We start from the raw sequence: 18,687 nt of genomic DNA, 5'->3' as shown, positions 1-18,687 counted from the left end.
ATGAGGGGCCCAGAGTGGGGCTCAGTGTCATTGTAAATCAGGACAGGGCAAATTGACTCCTCACTCCTTGTAAGTTTCAGGTGAGGATGGGGGCGGATAAAGGTTAGCTTAGGCCTAATCCAGCCACGCTGCAGCCCTTAATCTGTTATGATACAAGGATGATCACTTAAAAAGGGAAGGCTGCAGGAGAAGGCCGTTTGACTGGGACCAGTCTTAAACTACTTAGTGGCCCGCTGTCTCCACAGTTGCCAGAAAAGCTCTTTTGTGTGTGGAAGACCGCGGAAAGAAATGGATGAAAACATCTCAATATCATACACTGCACGCTAATTGTTTGAGGAGCTGGGAGAGAGATCGAGAGAGACATACATTACTTATTTTGTGGTGTCTGGGCAAAGCTGCGTGGAAACCTGCTTTCAGTCGGCAATCCCGAGATCATGTGCCTATACTGTGGCCATGGGGGTATGATTTCAGAGGGGTGCATGGGGTAGGATCATGTACTGTAGAGCGTTGAGTGCCATTACGGTCCACATGGAAAACAGCTCAACTTGTTAGAGACTGAGAGAGACAGAGTGAGAAAGAGTTAGAGCGAGGGAGAGAGAGAAATCAGGGATTCAATATCCTATCCCAGGGCTCCAGTGTCATTGCAGGGGATTAGGCTGGAGAAATCTGCATGGCTTTGCTCTGAGAGCTCAGGGATGGAGCGGAGTTGGCTGGCCTCCAGCGTGACGGCCATCTTTCCAAGGCCTGAAAAAAAGGAAGGTTCTGAGCTCTTTGTTAGCTTGCTGTCATCTGACTGAATCTCACTAGATTTTGAGCTGCTTTTTCAATCATGGCTTTTGTATTGATGCTACAGTCATCTTTACTTAGTATATGCCATTGAACACTTCCTCAGTGTGTGCTCTTTACTCAGTATGTGCCCTTTCTCCAGTTTAGATGATGATTTGAATTCATGATTGACATGGCTAGGCTCTGTCTGCTTAAACTTTTGAGTCTGCTCTAAAATCTGCTTTTTTACTCAGAAAGTAAATGCCAGCCACCAATTGACCAGATATGGACCTGATGTAAATACAATGTAAATTTTAATATTTTTTTAGGGCTTTGTTACATATTTTGTTATTAAATTAATGTTTATGACACTGTACGGCTTTATACTGGTTTTTTTAGTGTAATGTAAAGTTACAAATCAGATTTATCCTAAAATGTTGCTACTATTTTTTTTCGGTTTGTTTTACAAAGCGAATTATCCCTGCTGATCGGGTTTTTCGAAAACAATGGCTGAAAGATTGATGGCAAATTTGATACCTTTCCCTGTTCAGACTGATGGAATCAGTCTTTCATCATTATGTTTTCTTCCTCTTTTGAAAAATCTTAGAAATGCTATCATGATTTTTTTTTGTTGTTTTTTTTTTTGCTATTGGAGCAAAATGGAAATGCAATATATTTGTTGTAGTTTAAATTCAGCACTGAAGAAGTTTACCCAGCTATAACGACTTGTCAAACATGTTCATTAGCGCTTTTTAGTTATCCATTTTTAGGACACATCTCCGTGTATTCTACTCCCTTGTAATCTGGCTGGTACCAACAGTGGTTCACCAACAATTATCTGCATATTTACTAGGTTGCTTTATATGGTAATTACATGATGAAATCAATCCACGCATATGTTTATTGAGCGTTTTGTACCGCTGTATTGATCGGTGTGAATGTGACCCGATACATTGTTAGCGTGCATCTTCATTATGTCGTTTGGGAGAGGTTATTAGAATGGTGTTTAAATGGTCCTCAGCCTGCTGTGTGAATGGATGAAATGTGGTTATGACGAGTTGCCTTTAAACGCATGGAAGAGAGCTTCAGGAAAAATATTCTGAAGTCTGGTAACAACTTGGGGAAAATATGATGTTTTGTGTTAAAATGGGATTTAGGTTATATTGTATTATACATATCTAATATGAATGAATAAATAATTGTATGCATCATCTGTTTATGAACAATGAATGTACTTGAATGTAAATGTAATGAATGTAATACTATAGCAAATATAAATGACTATCCTATTAATAAATATTAATAGGTAATTTGCTTGGATTATATGTATAAAAAAATAATAATTTGAACCCGTATGGATATAGAGAATATTAAAAATGAAACAGAAAAATGAATATAGTACTATTATTTGACCAGTTTCCATATTTTCTTACTGTGTTTTGCTTGATTTTGATATACAGTATATAGTTGCTTGTTGTGTAATGCCATGATGACATTGTTCCTTTACTTAAACTGATACCAAGTCTTGAGGTGTGGCATTTTAATTAGTGTGTATTTCATGAGTGTGTTGTCTCATTTTGATGTTGTCATTAATTTTATATAACACATCATTCAATGCATATCTTATGGAAGACATGAGATGAAGCCGTTGTTTAATCTAAATGGTAATTATTGCAATTCCAAATGTCATTTAAGACTATTCACAAGCATTCAGTTCTTTTATAGATTTAAACATATACTCTATTTTACTATTATTTTAAAAAGTTATAAATATATATATACACATATCAAGGAACCCATTTAATTACTGATAGTTAATTCTAAAAATGTTTGTATTCAATTAAAATTGATTGTAATAGTTTTATTGTGTACATGTACTGTATGGTTTTAATTATTGTATATTGTATTATGCAATAGCTGCATGTTAAAAATATATATTTTAGTAACTGATTATATTTTTGGACAAACCTGTAGTAAACCTGTAGTAAATGAAGTTACTTGTTGTTTATAGGTCCACAAATGTTCTCTTTAAGCAGGGGAATTTGATAATTCTCTTAACATATGTCCAAATATATCTTGCTAGGCAATGTTTGATCCAGCTTTGATGTGACGTGATCTTACACCTGATAGCCTTGATGGAGTCTCATTATATTCACTCTGGTTCCCTTGCCGAGGCTCAGAGCAGTGACTGAAGGAGGGGTGCTAGCAGGAGAGGGCATGTGCAATCTCTTTTGTCTGGATATAAAAGAATAAATATCCTGCTAAATCCAGAGTGCTTGCCAGGCCAGCTAAATCTTACGCTCAGTATTCACTGCTGTGTTTCGTTTCTCCCTCTCTCGCTTTTTCTCTGCATCTCTCTGTCCCTCTAATTCCCTCTTATTTCTAAGCAAGAGAGGGAGATGAATTGACTGCCGTTTGATGTGTTGATTGGCAAAGGAGAAGGAGATGTGGTGAAGGACAGCTGTATGTGAGTTTGTCTCGAGGGACGGCGGCTTGATCGCTAAATGAAGACCTCTAGTGCTTTCCTGTTAGCCACCATGGATCCACCTTCCAAATAAAGCACAATTAGTTGAAGCACATTTAATGAAGCGAGATCGCTGTGTGCTCACAGTATGAAGCCACAAATCAGTGGTCTCGGGACGCTGTGGGGTATCGGGGTCTAGCGCCTGAGGGCAGAGAGCGATGCTGGCCCTATCAGCATCTGCTGTCTGTCTTTCTCCCAAGTGTGAGAGCTTTGTACTCCCACAAAGAAGCTCACTTGAAATCCTGGACAGAGAAAATGCAAGACAGGGAAAGCGTGAAAAAAGAAGTAAAAAAGTAAAGGAAAGAGGAGCAAGATGAGAAGTTGAGCATAAGTGATCCCCTTTGTATTACTGGCACTGCTGGGCACGTCTGATTACATTGAGCTTTAAAGGAATATCACTGGTTAAATGCAAGTTATGCTCTATTGGACGTATTTGTGACATAATGTTGATTCACACAAAAAATTGGTAATTGTAAAAAAAAAGAAAAGAAAATGAATACATGTTTTTTATAGTGAAGAGAAGTTACAATTGATTTGAATGGGTCCAGGTTTTGGAGGAATTTTAACTTTATAAAAGCATTTTGAAGTTCTAAGTCAAAAATCTAAGTTAGACAAATGTTAGCTATGTTTTACAGGAAAACACTATTTCAGACATTCCATTTCAAAATTTCACATCTTATTTCATTTCTTTATAAAAATTAATTGTGGAATTTCTATGTGAAAATGGTTTCTAAACCTATTTTTATTGTCATATGTTTTTTGTATATTATTTGAGCTTTTAATGCTCATCATTTTAAGTTTTGGGCATTTTTGTCATCATGGAAATAAAGTTGTACATTAAATATTAAATAGGTTAATTAAAAATTTGTACATTTCACAAACACTTATGAAAACACAACAACAAGTAACATTGAATTAAACGAAATTTTGAAGCAGAAAAAAATGAAATTGTATTTTCTTTTCTTTTAATTTCAGATCAGTTTTACAGTGTAAAATGCGTATTGTTTACTTTAAAGCAATGTTTTTTGAAACACTGCAGATTTATACATAAAAAACTATTTTATCCTCATTTTGTGTGTGTGTGTGTGTGTGTGTGACATTGTGCATCAAATGCTGTTGATTGATCTTAACTTGTATTGAACCCAGAATATTCCTTTAACTAATAGTCAGCATGAGCTATCACAAGCAATCTTCATATAGCATTCATATCTGTAGTGATTATTAAATGATCAGATTATGAGTTATTTTTTCCATTTTACGACCAATTGAAATTCAGCACTGCAGCATGAGCTCAACAGCAGCCTTACACTCCCAGACTCACATGTCCAAACATGTCAGATCATCCCAAAATCTAGAAAATTCTTGTTTGGTCTGGCAAGGCTAAAATCGTTGGCATGTCCACTCTCCCTTCTGCCGGCCTAATGCAGCATGGGTAATGCTGTCAGAGCAATGCATCGTGGGGAAGTTTGTGCCACTGCATGATGAAGCGTTCTATTTATATTAAAATGAGGGGCTTCTCCTGAGGGAGACATTGAAGGGAATGGAACAGCAAACACCCAGCTTTAGAGGCCTGCCTATTGTGTGTGTGTGTGTGTGTGTGTGTGTGTGTGTGTGTGTGTGTGTGTGTGTGTGTGTGTGTGTGTGTGTGTGTGTGGAAAAACAGAAAGAGAGCACCCAAGAGAAGGACAGTGACAACAAAAATGGTAACCCTTCATCCAGAGTGGCCCTTTGGACCCTGGGAAGAGTTATAATGTGGTCGCAAGCCATTGTTGCGGGTATTTTTTATTTCTAGTGTTTGGTTTTTGTGGCATATAGTCATAAAATACCACGCACTGTAATAAAAGAAGAGCCTTAAATCCAGCTTGAGTGACCGGGGGATGTGGGATGCTGGTGGTCACGCAGGTTTTTTACCTTGTTAATGTGCAAGCCAAAAGCCTCCAAAGCTTGCCATGGTGATGGATGTGCCATTGTTTGCTGCTTTCAAAGTGTGTATTTGTTACTGTATTGACCTCTGCCATTCAAACCCCAGTTGAAAAACTGCTAGTACTATGATGGTTGGTTTAAAATGTTGATTTGACTTTTACTGCATCACATACACGTTATACTGGTGGTTACTGTTCTGGTATGTATTCTAGCTAACATTCCTACCACGTGTAATTCATTTTTATTTAATTTCTCTGTATTTTGTTGTTTGCTCTGAGCCTACAATGTGCTGGTAAGGTTTAGATGCTTACAGTCTTCTACTTGGTGACTGACAGTTTGAACTATATCTCATTATGGTGTAATCCCCTCCAGAAAGGCCATCCCTGACTTCATCAATACAAAATAGGCCTGTGAAAATAACACGCCACGTTGTCTCGCTGTGCCTCACTAACAGCAATGAGGAGCGAGTCCATCTCGTGCGTGTGTAATGATTCTGCCAAACAGTGGAGGTTTCTCTTTTTTCTTTCTCAAACGACCAGAGAATGGCCTGCACCGGGCTAGTTAATTAAACTCAAGGGTGAAGCATTATTTGTGGGAAAAAATCCAATTATTTCTCCTTTCTGCCCAGAGAGAGAGAGAGAGAGAGAGAGAGAGAGAGAGAGAGAGAGAGAGAGAGAGAGAGAGTCAGGATGTCACTTGGAGATGAGATGGCCACTTCACTTCTCTTAGGGTCCTTATTGTTCATCTGCATGGACCATTCATTACATTGAATTATTTTCCTCATTTGCAAGTCATGCAATGTTTTTTTTTTTTTTTTGGAGAATACATTTCTGCAATATTCCAAAAAAAAAAAAACTTATTTATTCATTAATTTTGTTCACTCTGAAAAGATTCTATTCATTTGCCCTAATCCCCTATTCTCTCATACTATAATAATATGATAAGAAGTCAAACATCCTTGTTTTTTTTTGTGACTTCAAAGAAAGAGAGCATTACAGTTAGACAAAGGGCTAATTTAGAGTCTGTAAACCTTAATTATAACTTCGTGGTTTTATTTACGGAAACGTTAATTGGTGAGATTGTGTTGGAGCATAAACCCGTGTTCCAGCACTGCAATTATAAGCCTTAGTTCAGGGTTGGCAGCTCCCATATTACGGCTTCAAAGGCAGAGAAATCAAAGTATCTGAGATCCGCAGGTGTGGTGTTCATTACACTAGAATCTGGTATTTCGTTTAAAATAATAACACAGCTGTGGTCAATAACAATGATAAAATTGGACATTGAGCGAGCCGTTCGCTGGCATCAAATAGCATCAGGTTTGTTTATTTATTCACCTGTCATGCATTATTGCAATAGTTCTAATTAAAGTGTGTGTTTGTAAGTGTGTGGAGGCAGCATATTGGGCGAGATGTAATTTCACTCTTTCATCCGTCCGCAGGGACTAGCTAGGCCCCTAATCTGGCCCCGTGAGCCCTCGCCCTGGGTTGAACTTTAGCCCTGAGAGGGTCAGCCACTGGCCCGCTGGGAGACTGCCTCCACCGACGGGCTTAATCCTGACCAGTCGATAGACGTGGGGTAGTGGGACATGGATGCAACCCTCCACATACATTTAAACAAATGCACATATATATACACACATGCACAGACATGTAAACGGCTCATTTCAATATGTGGTAAGTGTAGTTATCGACAAGCAGGTGCAAAAGATCATTCACATACACATCATTTCAAATGCACATCCACACATATACACAAATCCAAGTGTATCTAATTTCAAGAGACCCATAAAAAAGTACAGACACTGTGGTATAAACTCACTTACACACACACACACACACACACACACACACACACACACTCGCTGGTATATTTATGCATATGATTTGAGGCAAGCTCAGGAGCCTTTACTTCAGGGGACAGTGTGCTGGATTGATGTGGTAATATTTTAAAGGGCAACCAAGTGAGTGGAACATCACTTTAGCAATGGGTCAATGGAAGAATGGATCGTCTTATTTAGATTTGACAGGATAGGGTTTGTATCTGCTTGGGTTTCATCACAGTATTTTAAAACACAGGTCTGTATCTGAACTTTGGCTGTTGATTTACATTGCAATATGTAATAAATCAGTAACAGAAATTGATATCTCAGAGCACCCTTTGTCGAGTTTTGACTGACAGGCGTCAGGTAGACTGCAGCCTTCATGAAAATGAGATGGGTGAGTGAAGTAGATATATTGGTAGCAACTCCCTAAATTACAGTACTAAATAGGAAAAAAGAGGGAGATAGGAAGTGAAGGGGGCTAGGAAGGCTTTTTCAGTGAGCTTGACTCTCTGGGGAAAAGATCAGTCAGTAGAAGATTGTGATTAGGGTCAGGGTGGGCATATCATCAGAGGCACTGGGCAAATTTATTGTAGGGTTGGGGTTAAACATATGGTTGTGTGCTTTTGAGCCCCTAGGTTATAGTTAAAGTTCAGGTAGGGGTATGTGAAAATTATTGTATTTTTTAAATTATTGCATTAGTAATATATATTTTTAGTTGTTGTATTTGAAAATGTACATTGGTAAGTGTATAATTTTGATATTCTATTCTATTCTATTCTATTCTATTCTATTCTATTCTATTCTATAAATGTGCTTATTCCTTATCTGTGTTGCTTGTTTTTGACATGGAAGAAGCATAAATATCTTGGTGCCAGAACAGAATTATGAAATTTATATCTAATAATATAAATTATATAATTTTTATTATTAATAAAATATTTAATTATTTTATTTGTAATATGTTTAGTTATTAGATTAGACCCATACTACAGAATTTGTATATTTTATTATTCTATTCTGTTGTTTCCTATTCATTTAATTTTTGTGACATACAGTAGCTCCAAAGTGCGGCACATTACAATGAAGAGAACAAAAAAACAAAAAAGACATCAAAATACCAATGCACTAAAAGCCAGAGAGTAAAAATATGGTTTTAGACAACACTTAAAAACATTGTGTCTATTCTATTCTTTTCTATTCTGAATCTGGGGAATCCTTTTCTGTGTCGCTTATTTTTCACTACCTCTTCACATTTAACAATCATAAATATCTTGGCATCAGGATTTTCTGCAGTACAGAAACCTTGTGAAATATTGATTGAAGTAAAGTTCCGTAAAAGAGCAAAAAGTCCTACCACATTTCCTCTCTGCGTGTATAGCCGCCCTTCTTCTTGTTTCTTATTCACTCATGTTGTTCCTTAATGTTTGGAAAGTGTCTGTTTGACCATTTTAGTAATTTGTAATTTGTATTACTTATGCAGACATGAAGGTCCAAGCTCATCATTAATCAGTACACTATGTCTCATTCCATCAGTCTGCTTACATTTTGTTATAGACCTGCCCAATGGATTAACTCGAGATGTCAGCCTTAATCAACTCTTCGCCTAAGGTGTAATATTCTAATGTGGGTATAAAACAGGGACACGCCGGCTTTCGCGGGTTAATTACATCTCATCTGGAAGAGTGACAGCCAGAGAGTTTGACAGATAGATAGACAGATAGATTGATAAATAGATAACTTTGACCTCCAGGGCTCCTTGTGAATTTCACTTACACACTGAAATGGCTCTACCTAAACTGTTTATTAACAAGCAAAGGGAGGGCAGGAGAAAAAAAAATAAATTACCAGAAAAATAAATTAATGCTGGCTTGCAGCCCATCTCTGTCCAATCAAATGGCCAAAGATTACCCCATATAATTATACTAAAGGGCAATTGGTTGATATGAGTGCAGGTCGGAGGTCGTGGCCGGCATAAGTGATTTGCTGGTAGACTGTAATGTGGTCTGCTCGTCTCTGGCTCTGACCCTATTCCACTGCCTGATTGCCGCCTGTCACCTTCTCTTCAACTCATGTAAATTGTATCTTCTTCTCTAGCACTGGTACGGGAAAAGAGAGGTGGGGGGTCTGAGTGTTTGTGTGTGCAGGAGGGGTTTTCTCTGTCCAGCCAAACTGCGGACGCTCTGCCTGTATCGAAACCCATGTGTCTGTAATGGTTTCTGGTTGGCAATTTGAGCAACGACGTTTTGGACTCATCCTCCTTAATAGGTTGTCCTCCTCCGGCTAAAATTGAATAGCCCCGACATGGCCCAAGGCGGGCGATAAAAATTCAATAATTCGGCCGGGGTCAGAGTCCTGTCATTTTTTGGGGATGGGGGTGAGTAATTATGCTGCACTAACAGGGAGAGGGGGGTGAGGGGTTATTGGATTGAGGAGGAGGTGCACCTGAACTTCGATAGTACTGTAACCTTCACAAGTTCTCCAAGTTTCAAAACCCATATAATCTAAACGCACTGTTTCTAGCGAGGGACATTGTCTGAGTCGGGGTGCGTATAGCCAATTTATTTTAAAATGTGGCAATTTCATACTCCTTCACTGTATTAAATCCTGAGTTGCTATTTTGACTGAAAAACATTAATTTGATGCATCATTCTTGCCTCGCATAACCTATATTTCCACTGATCCCCATATATGTCACAAATCAACAAGCATAATTCTCCATAAAATGTCGCCCCAGCGGTTCTGGTCGAAAATTGAAAACGAATGAGTCCCCCTCCTCTGAGATCGAGTTGAATGGAGGGTGTCACATGTCTTTTGTCCTGTCAGTTTTATATGACATTATTATTCTCAGGGTTGTAAATTCCAGGCATGTTAAGATCTCAGACAACAACAATATAAAATTCAATCAATGAGGTGCTCTTTGTGTCTGCCCCTGCGGATTTTGTGCTGCCTGTGTGAGTTCTTAAATCACAGGCAGGAGGGTTCTGCATAATTGCATGGTGGAGCGGATCTGATGTGGGCTGTCTGAGCGCTGGCCCGGGCGTTATTGAGCTAATGTGAATTGCTGTTGCACGTTATATTACGGTATTAATATTAAAATGTGCTATTGAATTGAATTATATTTATGTGTAAGACAGGCACTGAAATGTGAATTATGACCATGTTTTTCTGCCCATAAAAGTGCAATGCGTATGTATTTTATATATAGGTTTATGTGTACAGACTAAGGCTGACAGTAAGATTTAGAATTTTGGCTTGCTTCTCACCTCAAAATATTCTCCACAATTATTTATTTTAAACTGTCATTGCAGCTATTATACTGTAGATTCAATTTTAGCCAAATTATGTATAAATATTCACTGCAGCTCTATACTCTAACACCGCAAAAAGGATTTTTAATGAAAAATGTTCCATATAGATTTTCAAGTTCTATATATATATATATATATATATATATATATATATATATATATATTAGATGGATGCTTTTTAAAGTACATGCAATAAAGAGAGTATTCAAACAGGCTTTCTTTTAGATCTGCAATGAGTATAAGAATGTTATAAAAAAGGACATTTTATAACAAGTTACCGAAACAATCAGTATTTAAATTTTGGATTTATTTAACACACATTATGCTGGCATAAGTCAGAATGTGTAATTGCTGATTAGATAATGATTGAGCGTTATCTGATGGTCTTGTCATTAGGATGCTAATGAGAGACTGGTCTATTCTTCCCAGCCTTGTCTTCACTCTGCGGCTTAATGAGAATGACACGGCCCACCTGAGACGGATCATCCTCCAGTTAATATTTCCAATCTGTTAATCAATGAACTGATCGATAGATGGTAGGGTGAGAGGAGACAGACAGGGTCCCCCAACTCTCAGCATGGTGCCCCAGTGGGATCACGGGGCCACACTGGCTCTCTGGATCAGGTGGCAGCAAGTAGCAAGTCCTCATTCCGGTTTTAACAATGTTTGATTTTTAAATGATTGTTATTTTAAAACATTATGGATTGATATTGTGGAATTTTATTTTCTTCTTCTTTACAAAATAAGAAATACAAAACCCGAAAGAGCCAATAGCACCAGGTGCTATTCATTGGCCACACTGCAGAATTGAATCTCGCACAAAAATAAAAACTTTTTTTTTTTTTTTGTGTAAAAGATCAAAGTGCAAAGGGGAAGAAAAATCATATTAACAGTGTAATAAGAAAAGATTTGGCTGGTGTGCTGTAGGTCGTGGAGCAGTAGCTGAAGGGAGGTCTTTATTTTGACATCGAGCTGCACAGGCAGCCCCCTTAAAAAGCTTATTATGTTCTCTGTTTGTGGCAGTGCCGGCCCGTTCCTGGCCTCGAAGCAGACGAGCTCAGGACCAAGCTGTAGCACATTAGAGCCAATAAATGTGCGTTGGCACTACTCAATTTAAAGTAAAGCCCTCTCTTGCCTGGCCGGTCTGCCTCATTCCTAATAGGGTATTCCACAAACGCAGCTCATCAGTTGCGGGATATCTCATGTATGGCTACTTTTTCCTTTTTTGTTGCTTTTTTCTTGTGTGTGTGAGAGGACAGATATAGAGTATTTTAAGTTTTGTGATTACCTAGATTATAGATGCTTGTCTTCTCAGATTAGATGGAGGGAAAGCTGTTGATATCACCTAAAGGACAGGAAATAATTTTTAAATTATGTTGTTTAATGCACTTGCTGCAGAGTGTTTCATGTTTATTTTTGTAATTATTTTTATGTAATTAACTGATTTCTTTTTTTTTTTTTTTACACTGATAGACTTTGTATTACTGAATTAAAAAAATTTCTTTGATTTCGGCAAAGAGCCTAAAATGAGCCTATAAGATTTACTTAAGCCTCTAAAGTTCACAGAGATTTTCTGCCGTTGTGTGTGTGTGTTTGTGTGTGTGTGTGTGTGTGTCTTGTTCTGAAATGAACTGTGAGTTGTTTCACACATTTGGGGAGTTTAAATGCTATCTAATAATAGTTTATTATATTATTTGTATAATTTATAACTTTGTACTTTAAGAGAAAAATAAATTACACAATCTACTGTAATTATCTTAAAATAATATTTATTTAATATAAATAATAATTCAAAATAATTTAAATTGAACAATTAAATAAATATATGATAGTATCATGCTATCTATCCATCTACCTATTTAAATAAATCTTTAGAAACTTTATTTATATTGGCCATTATATGCTTCTTTTAATGCATGATATAATAATGCAACAATGTGATGTAAAAGTGCAATGAAGGAAACATTTTAAACCTACAGTGCTATTTATTTATTTTATTTTTTTTTTGAGGTTTATGCATTTTAGATGTATTTTATGTATTTATGGCTTCATTATGATGTTAATAGAATGGAAACCAATTCTGACCCTTCCAATAATCAGAAAAAAAGATCACACAAAGAGTGTCAATAGTTTTCTTTCTGTGATGCGTGTCAGAAACTAATAATGGCCATTCCACAAGAGCACAACAAGCATTTTCAATGACTGATGGCCCATTGATTGCCTTGCACAGATTCTCCCTGATGGTCACTTGTTCAAGAGTTGTCTTTTCATCTCTCTTTTCCTCGGAGACGGTGAGGATAAGGGGGGAGAGTGAAAGTCAGTAAAAGCGACGGTGAGGGGAAACAGACATACATGAATTAACACTCTTTAGTTGTGCAAGTGACTGGTCTCTGAAATTGATTGTGACTTTTCACCCTCTTTTTATCCCGTTGCTCACTGACTCATTTAAATTCCTTGTTTGGTCCCAGATGATTCAGTGGCTGATTAATAAGTCTCTGCTGCACCGCACCAGCTTTATTTCTTCAGCCTTTGATATGCAGGCATGGCCAAAAGAGCCTAGATTTCAAAGATGTGCCCACTGTCGGCATACATATTCACCCTGATGCACTGCGCTGGCATCCTAGGCCAAAATTAAGCTCCTTTATGTACAGAGTAGCCCACTAATTGGACTGTCCTTGAGGTTCTGCCGTATTGATTGCTAACTGCACATCTGCTTACCTTCTTAGATAGTCATCTCTTATTCTTGTTCGAAGTATTTCTGCTGCCATTGTGAGCTTTCCTTTAAATGGATGCCAATGTAGTTATCAACATGGAATGCACAAGAAAAAACTTAAAAGAAATATTTTAAGTGTATTTCTGTATGTATGTATTTATTTATTTATAAAACATGCAGAAATGTGTTTGCCTGATTTTATTTTAAATAGATCTGTGATTATAATCACTACAGTACACATCTATACTGTATGCAGGTTGGCTCAGTCATGATAAATCTTTTTTTTTTCTATTTTTATTTAAAATCAGTTATGTTAGTTTATGTAACATTATATTATATTATATTATATTATATTATATTATATTATATTATATTATATTATATTATATTATATTATATTATATTATATTATATTATATTATATTATATTATATTAATTATATTATATTATATTATATTAAAGTATTGTGGAAGTCTAAACTAATTAATATGCATCAGTATTATATATGTAGCCTTACATGCGATATACATTTTTATTTTTTAATTTGTAATAAATGTAAAAAAAAAAAGAAAGAAAAAAAGATATTTAAGATCATATGTAAGAATTAAAGCTTGTTCACACAAATTCCAATGTGACAAAACAAAAAACTAACCTAGCCCATGAATAAAAAAAAAAAGTAGAAAAAAAATATTACATTTGCTGTTATAATCACTAATCTGGTTAAATATGTTTATCTTGGGGGGAAAAAAATAGCACAATTAATCATGTCAGGATTCTAATCTTTCCATTTCTGTGCATCTTAATAGACCTATTTTCTTTCCCTTACACCACAGTTGACCCTTGTTTTCTGTTGCGCAAGCAGTCATTAGTGTAATTAGTGTGTAGACAATGTGTAACACTAGTATCTCTCACTTCATTGACAGAATGAGTGTTTATCAGTCTCCATTATTCCAGCCAGACTTCTTCCAGAGTGATGGGTCACTTCCTAACTAGTGCGTCCAATAACTAGGGGCTGTTCAGCCATAAGTGTAATGTTGTCTTCACTAACTGGCCCATTGATCTCGTGAGATGAGCCATTAAACATTAACGGGCTGGCACTGGGCTGTTCTCACACAGTCAGCCGATTAATAGAGCTGTAATGAAGGAGGACAGGACCCTTAGAATGTACTGATTGATGGCCGAAGACACAGAGAGAGAGAGAGAGAGAGAGAGAGAGACAGAGAGAGAGAGAGAGAACACCTGTTTAGATACTGAAGGATACAGAGGGACGCTGGCACCCTGCTGAGAGGCACTGAGTGATCTATACTAGAATATGTGCTTGTGCTCCGACAGCCGCTAACATGCTCGGCTCCCACAGAGACTGTGTAAATACAAGGGCCGTGAAATAGATATTACAGGTAAACTGACTGCTCATTCATCCAATCAGCCAACCACTCAGAGCTACATATTCTCATAATCTATATAGAGCCATGAAAAATAAAACTGTTTTCACATAAATATAGATGTCTTATGAACCTAATAAATATACACACACAATTCAACCTTTACTGTGTGTGTGTGTGTGTGTGTGTGTATATATATATATATGCTTTTTTAAAAGGCATGCTTTTGTGTACTGGAGGGCATGTCTGAACACATGCACAACACTGTGTGTGTTCCCACTTCATAGAAGTACCTACACTTGTGTGCTACTGACATTACTCTTTCTTTCGGCGGTTCTCGTTTTGTTTTCCCTTTATTTTCTGTTGCTAACGATCAAATACTCCATTAACTTGTCTAACTTAAGCTAGATATTAAGCAAGCAATCTAGTTATTTTCCCTGACAAAGAAAGATTTCTTCATGTCTCTTTGTGTCCATGGTTGACGGTTAGTGTTTTGAATTTATTTTAAATAAATTATATTTGCCGTATTCTGATGGAACTTGCATGCATGCATCCATTAATTGTGATTTTGTCTCTCCTTATGTTTTTTTTCTTTTCTTTTCTTTTCTTTTCTTTTCTTTTCTTTTCTTTTCTTTTCTTTTGTCCTATAATAAAACATTTTTTGATCATTTATATACTTTAAGAGAAAACTGTTGAAGTTTGAACTAATTAATATGTATACATATTTGAAATGTAAGCTTGCAAAATTACAATATGCATCTGTTTTGATATGTTAAATGTATAAAATAATAGCATTATTCAATTACAATAATCACCAAAATTAGTATTATTGTTATTCACACCATGTCTCAAACACTACTTATAATGTTCTCACTTTTTTACTAAATAATATAAGCAACATCATTTTAAAAGAGGTCAAAGGGAATTGAAGTATTCATTTTTAAACCAATAAAAAAATATTTAATGGTGTTTAATACTCATAGCATTTAAATGCAGTTTTATAGAAAAAAATCAAGCATCTATTTAATGTCTTGTGATATTCCCTTAGGGTTAGTTTCACCTCGACTTTCTCTTTCCTCAGCTTGCTCTTTTTAACAGACCCTGACAGCTCTCAAGTGCCTGCGTTTTTACCCTTTTATCAAAAACAAGCCTCCTGGTCCTCTGGTATTCCAAACACTACACTCAAACCAGATGTCCTTTTTTTGCCGGTGGCACAACTTTCAAGATGACAGCGTGCCCCAAGAGAGCAGGGCAAAATCCATGGCCTGCTGAATTTGTGACTAATGGGCGTTTTGATGTGACAGCAGCCGTCGTCTAGGGAAATTGAAGCGAGCAGCGTGTCGATACCTTTTGTGTCTCTCAGCGGTGGGTTATTGTTGACGGACCTTGGGGACGGGCCGTAGCCGTTTACATTCGCAGACGGTATGTGGTCAGCAACAACTTTCCTCTCGCTCTGTCTCTCTCCCTTTTTATTGTCACTATTGATCTGGTGCTGCCTCGCCATGGTGTGGCTAATTTGCTTGTTAACATAAATTTGTCAGCAGCGAGGGGAAAGGGTTTCCATCACAACTGCCTGCAATGAAGCTTCAACGACCCCCTAGCTCTCCTTTCCCCCTCCCTTCTCCCCCATCTCTCGCTCTGTGTCTATCTGTGACTCCCCTCCGTCTTTGCCTTCCCCTCCCTTTTCCTCTTTCAGTTTTTCTCGTTCTTTCTCTCTGCCCTCCGGTTCAATGCAGTGGGCCGATTTATTAAACAGCTGGTTGTTAAGCTGTCATTTAATCAATACAGTTTCCCGCACCTCTTGCTCCTCAGAATTAAATGCGAGTTAAACACAAACCAGGCATAATGACCTTTTTATGGGGCCCTCTCAGCCAATGAAATTAGCACGAAGGTTATGATATTTATACCTATAAGCCTGTGTAAGTCATTAACTTCAGACAATATCATTTTAAACGACAACACATGTCTCGCTCCCCTCTGCACGCTCTATGTCATTCTCTGGTTTGTCACGGCGCAAGAGGAATTTTGAAGCCTCATAACGAACTGCAGACCTCGGGGAATAAATCAGCATATTGAGAAAACGAAACGGGAAACTGAGGGAAGGGTAAAAAGAGCAAAGATCATTAATTCCTCCACCCAATCTCACCAGCTTGTCCAACTTCTAAAAGCTCCAGATGATGCAAAAAAGTTCAGAAAGTTATGAGCTATCTGCTGAGATATTAGCGTTTTTGCATTGAGGATTGTTTGTAAATATTTTAGCTCTTCTTTGTAATGCTGCTAGAGCCTTTTGGACACCAGCAACTAAGAAACTAACATCATCCGTGAACATTTTGGAATTGCATATAAAATTTAAATCCATTTGGATTACATAGTCTTATATTAAAAAATAAATAAATTTAATGTGATGCACATTTCTGCCCCTTCTTATTTATTAGTTATTACCTATTATTGTTAACTGTTTCCATCTGTTTGATTTTATTTGAATAGCCATGTTTTCAAAATGTGTTATTTAGTCAAACTGAATAGAATCGATGTTAATCTGTGCATTGTGAAAAAATTTAATTTATTCAGTTTAAAAGTATGAACATTTTAAAAATATGGCTAGCTGTGGAACAAGGAATGTTCAGTTAGCTAAAATGTATTTTAAACAAACTGGATTTATTGGTAATAAATATATAAACCTGGTTATTGTGTATTTACAGCACAATCAGTTTATTAGTACTATTACAGAAATCATATATTGTTTATTTCCTGTTTTGTTAATGTACAACTGACTACTATGTATCATATTAAGTTTATTAGTGGGAATTGTACATGCAATTCAAATACATAAACTTTTTTTTGTTTTGTTTTATTTTGGGTGCATTTTGGAGGGAAACTAAGGTAAAATATTAAAAAAATCTGTTTGCACAATGTGATAGAAAGCTTAATGGTAAAGATAAATGAGCTAACGCAGGGAATACAATTTTTGGTACAACTGTGAGAACACCATAATACCCAATCATACGACATAATGAGATATTGCACTAGGGTGTTATTCATGCATAGGCTCAGAGAACAAATTCTATTTCCTCACAGAAATTCATGAATATTAATCGAAGACTATAATTTCATAATGCAACCAAATCATATCAGTTGGATTGTTAGACTATGTTTTTAAAGCAACACTAATATTTGCCTTCAGTACATGATAATATGTCACAGGAGTCTTTGCTGTCTGTGTGGTGGGAGACAGTGGTAAGCCTTTTTGACATGACATATTGTCTGTGTTTTCCTCAGTGCGGCTCACAGTGGGAGACAAGACCATTAAGCTGCGGCGGTGGTGTAAAATTTCCCAGAATGCAATGGTCTGAGAAAGGGAGCACTACCTCCGAGGTCTGGTGGTGACAGGCTGGGATGACATCACCAACAACTGCAATGAGATACCATCGTAACATAAATAATATTTTTGTTGACGTTCGAAATAAATCAGATCAGAAGGCATGTAACTCACAGCTAAGCTGAGATATCATCACAGTCTCAGACGATCCGGTCCGCCCACTGACCCTCGACAAACCTGACACGACAACTGCCACCCATGAGTCAACACAGACCGACAGCAAAGATATACAGCAAAAACACTACAATGCATTTCCTCATAAAAATCATAATCAATGCATTCATTCCAAAGTTCACGAGTTCAAATTTGCATGTTTTTTTGTTTTGTTTTGTGTGTGTGTGTGTGTGAAAGTAAAGACTTTTATCATGTTGCGAAACATTTTAGTTTCATATAAATGTGGTTCTTATGATTTTTATATTCAGCAATGAATATTGGAGAAAACAATTTCATGGTTTCCACCAAAATATCAAGCAGCACAACTGCTTTCAACATTATGATAAAAATATTTTGTAACATTAGAAAAAAGTTGGTTAGACTTTATTTTAAGGTGTCCTTGTTACAGTATAATTATATATTTGAGTACTGAGTAATATTAATTAAACTACATGACTACATGAACTTACTTATGGTCATGGTTTGGCTTGTAATTATGCATATTTTTTGTTATTGTAATAGTAAGTACATGTAACATGTAACAAAGAAAACTAAAAGTCTTTCCTTTTTTTCTTTCTTTTTTTTTTGATACATGTTTCTTGAGCACCAAATCAGCATATTAGAATGATTTCTGAAGCATCATATGACACTGAAGACTGGAGTAATGATGCTGAAAATACAGCTTTACCATCACTGGAATAAATTACATTTTAAAAT

At 36.6% G+C, this 18,687-nt stretch overlaps 1 long non-coding RNA gene across 1 annotated transcript in view; it reads left to right on the top strand.

The window, feature by feature from the left end:
• Nucleotides 1-18,375, top strand: part of LOC132109597 (uncharacterized) — a 123,556-nt gene extending 105,181 nt beyond the window's left edge. Inside the window, exon 3 of the long non-coding RNA XR_009424529.1 lies at nucleotides 17,718-18,375. This is a non-coding gene — a long non-coding RNA (uncharacterized LOC132109597). The remainder of the gene's footprint in view (nucleotides 1-17,717) is intronic.
• Nucleotides 18,376-18,687: the final 312 nt, after the last annotated feature.

This window comes from Carassius carassius, chromosome 29 (genome assembly GCF_963082965.1).
Source record: "Carassius carassius chromosome 29, fCarCar2.1, whole genome shotgun sequence".
Classification (NCBI taxonomy): Eukaryota; Metazoa; Chordata; class Actinopteri; order Cypriniformes; family Cyprinidae; genus Carassius; species Carassius carassius.
The sequence above is the reverse complement of the archived record's forward strand: the minus strand, read 5'-3'. Positions and strand labels throughout refer to the sequence as shown.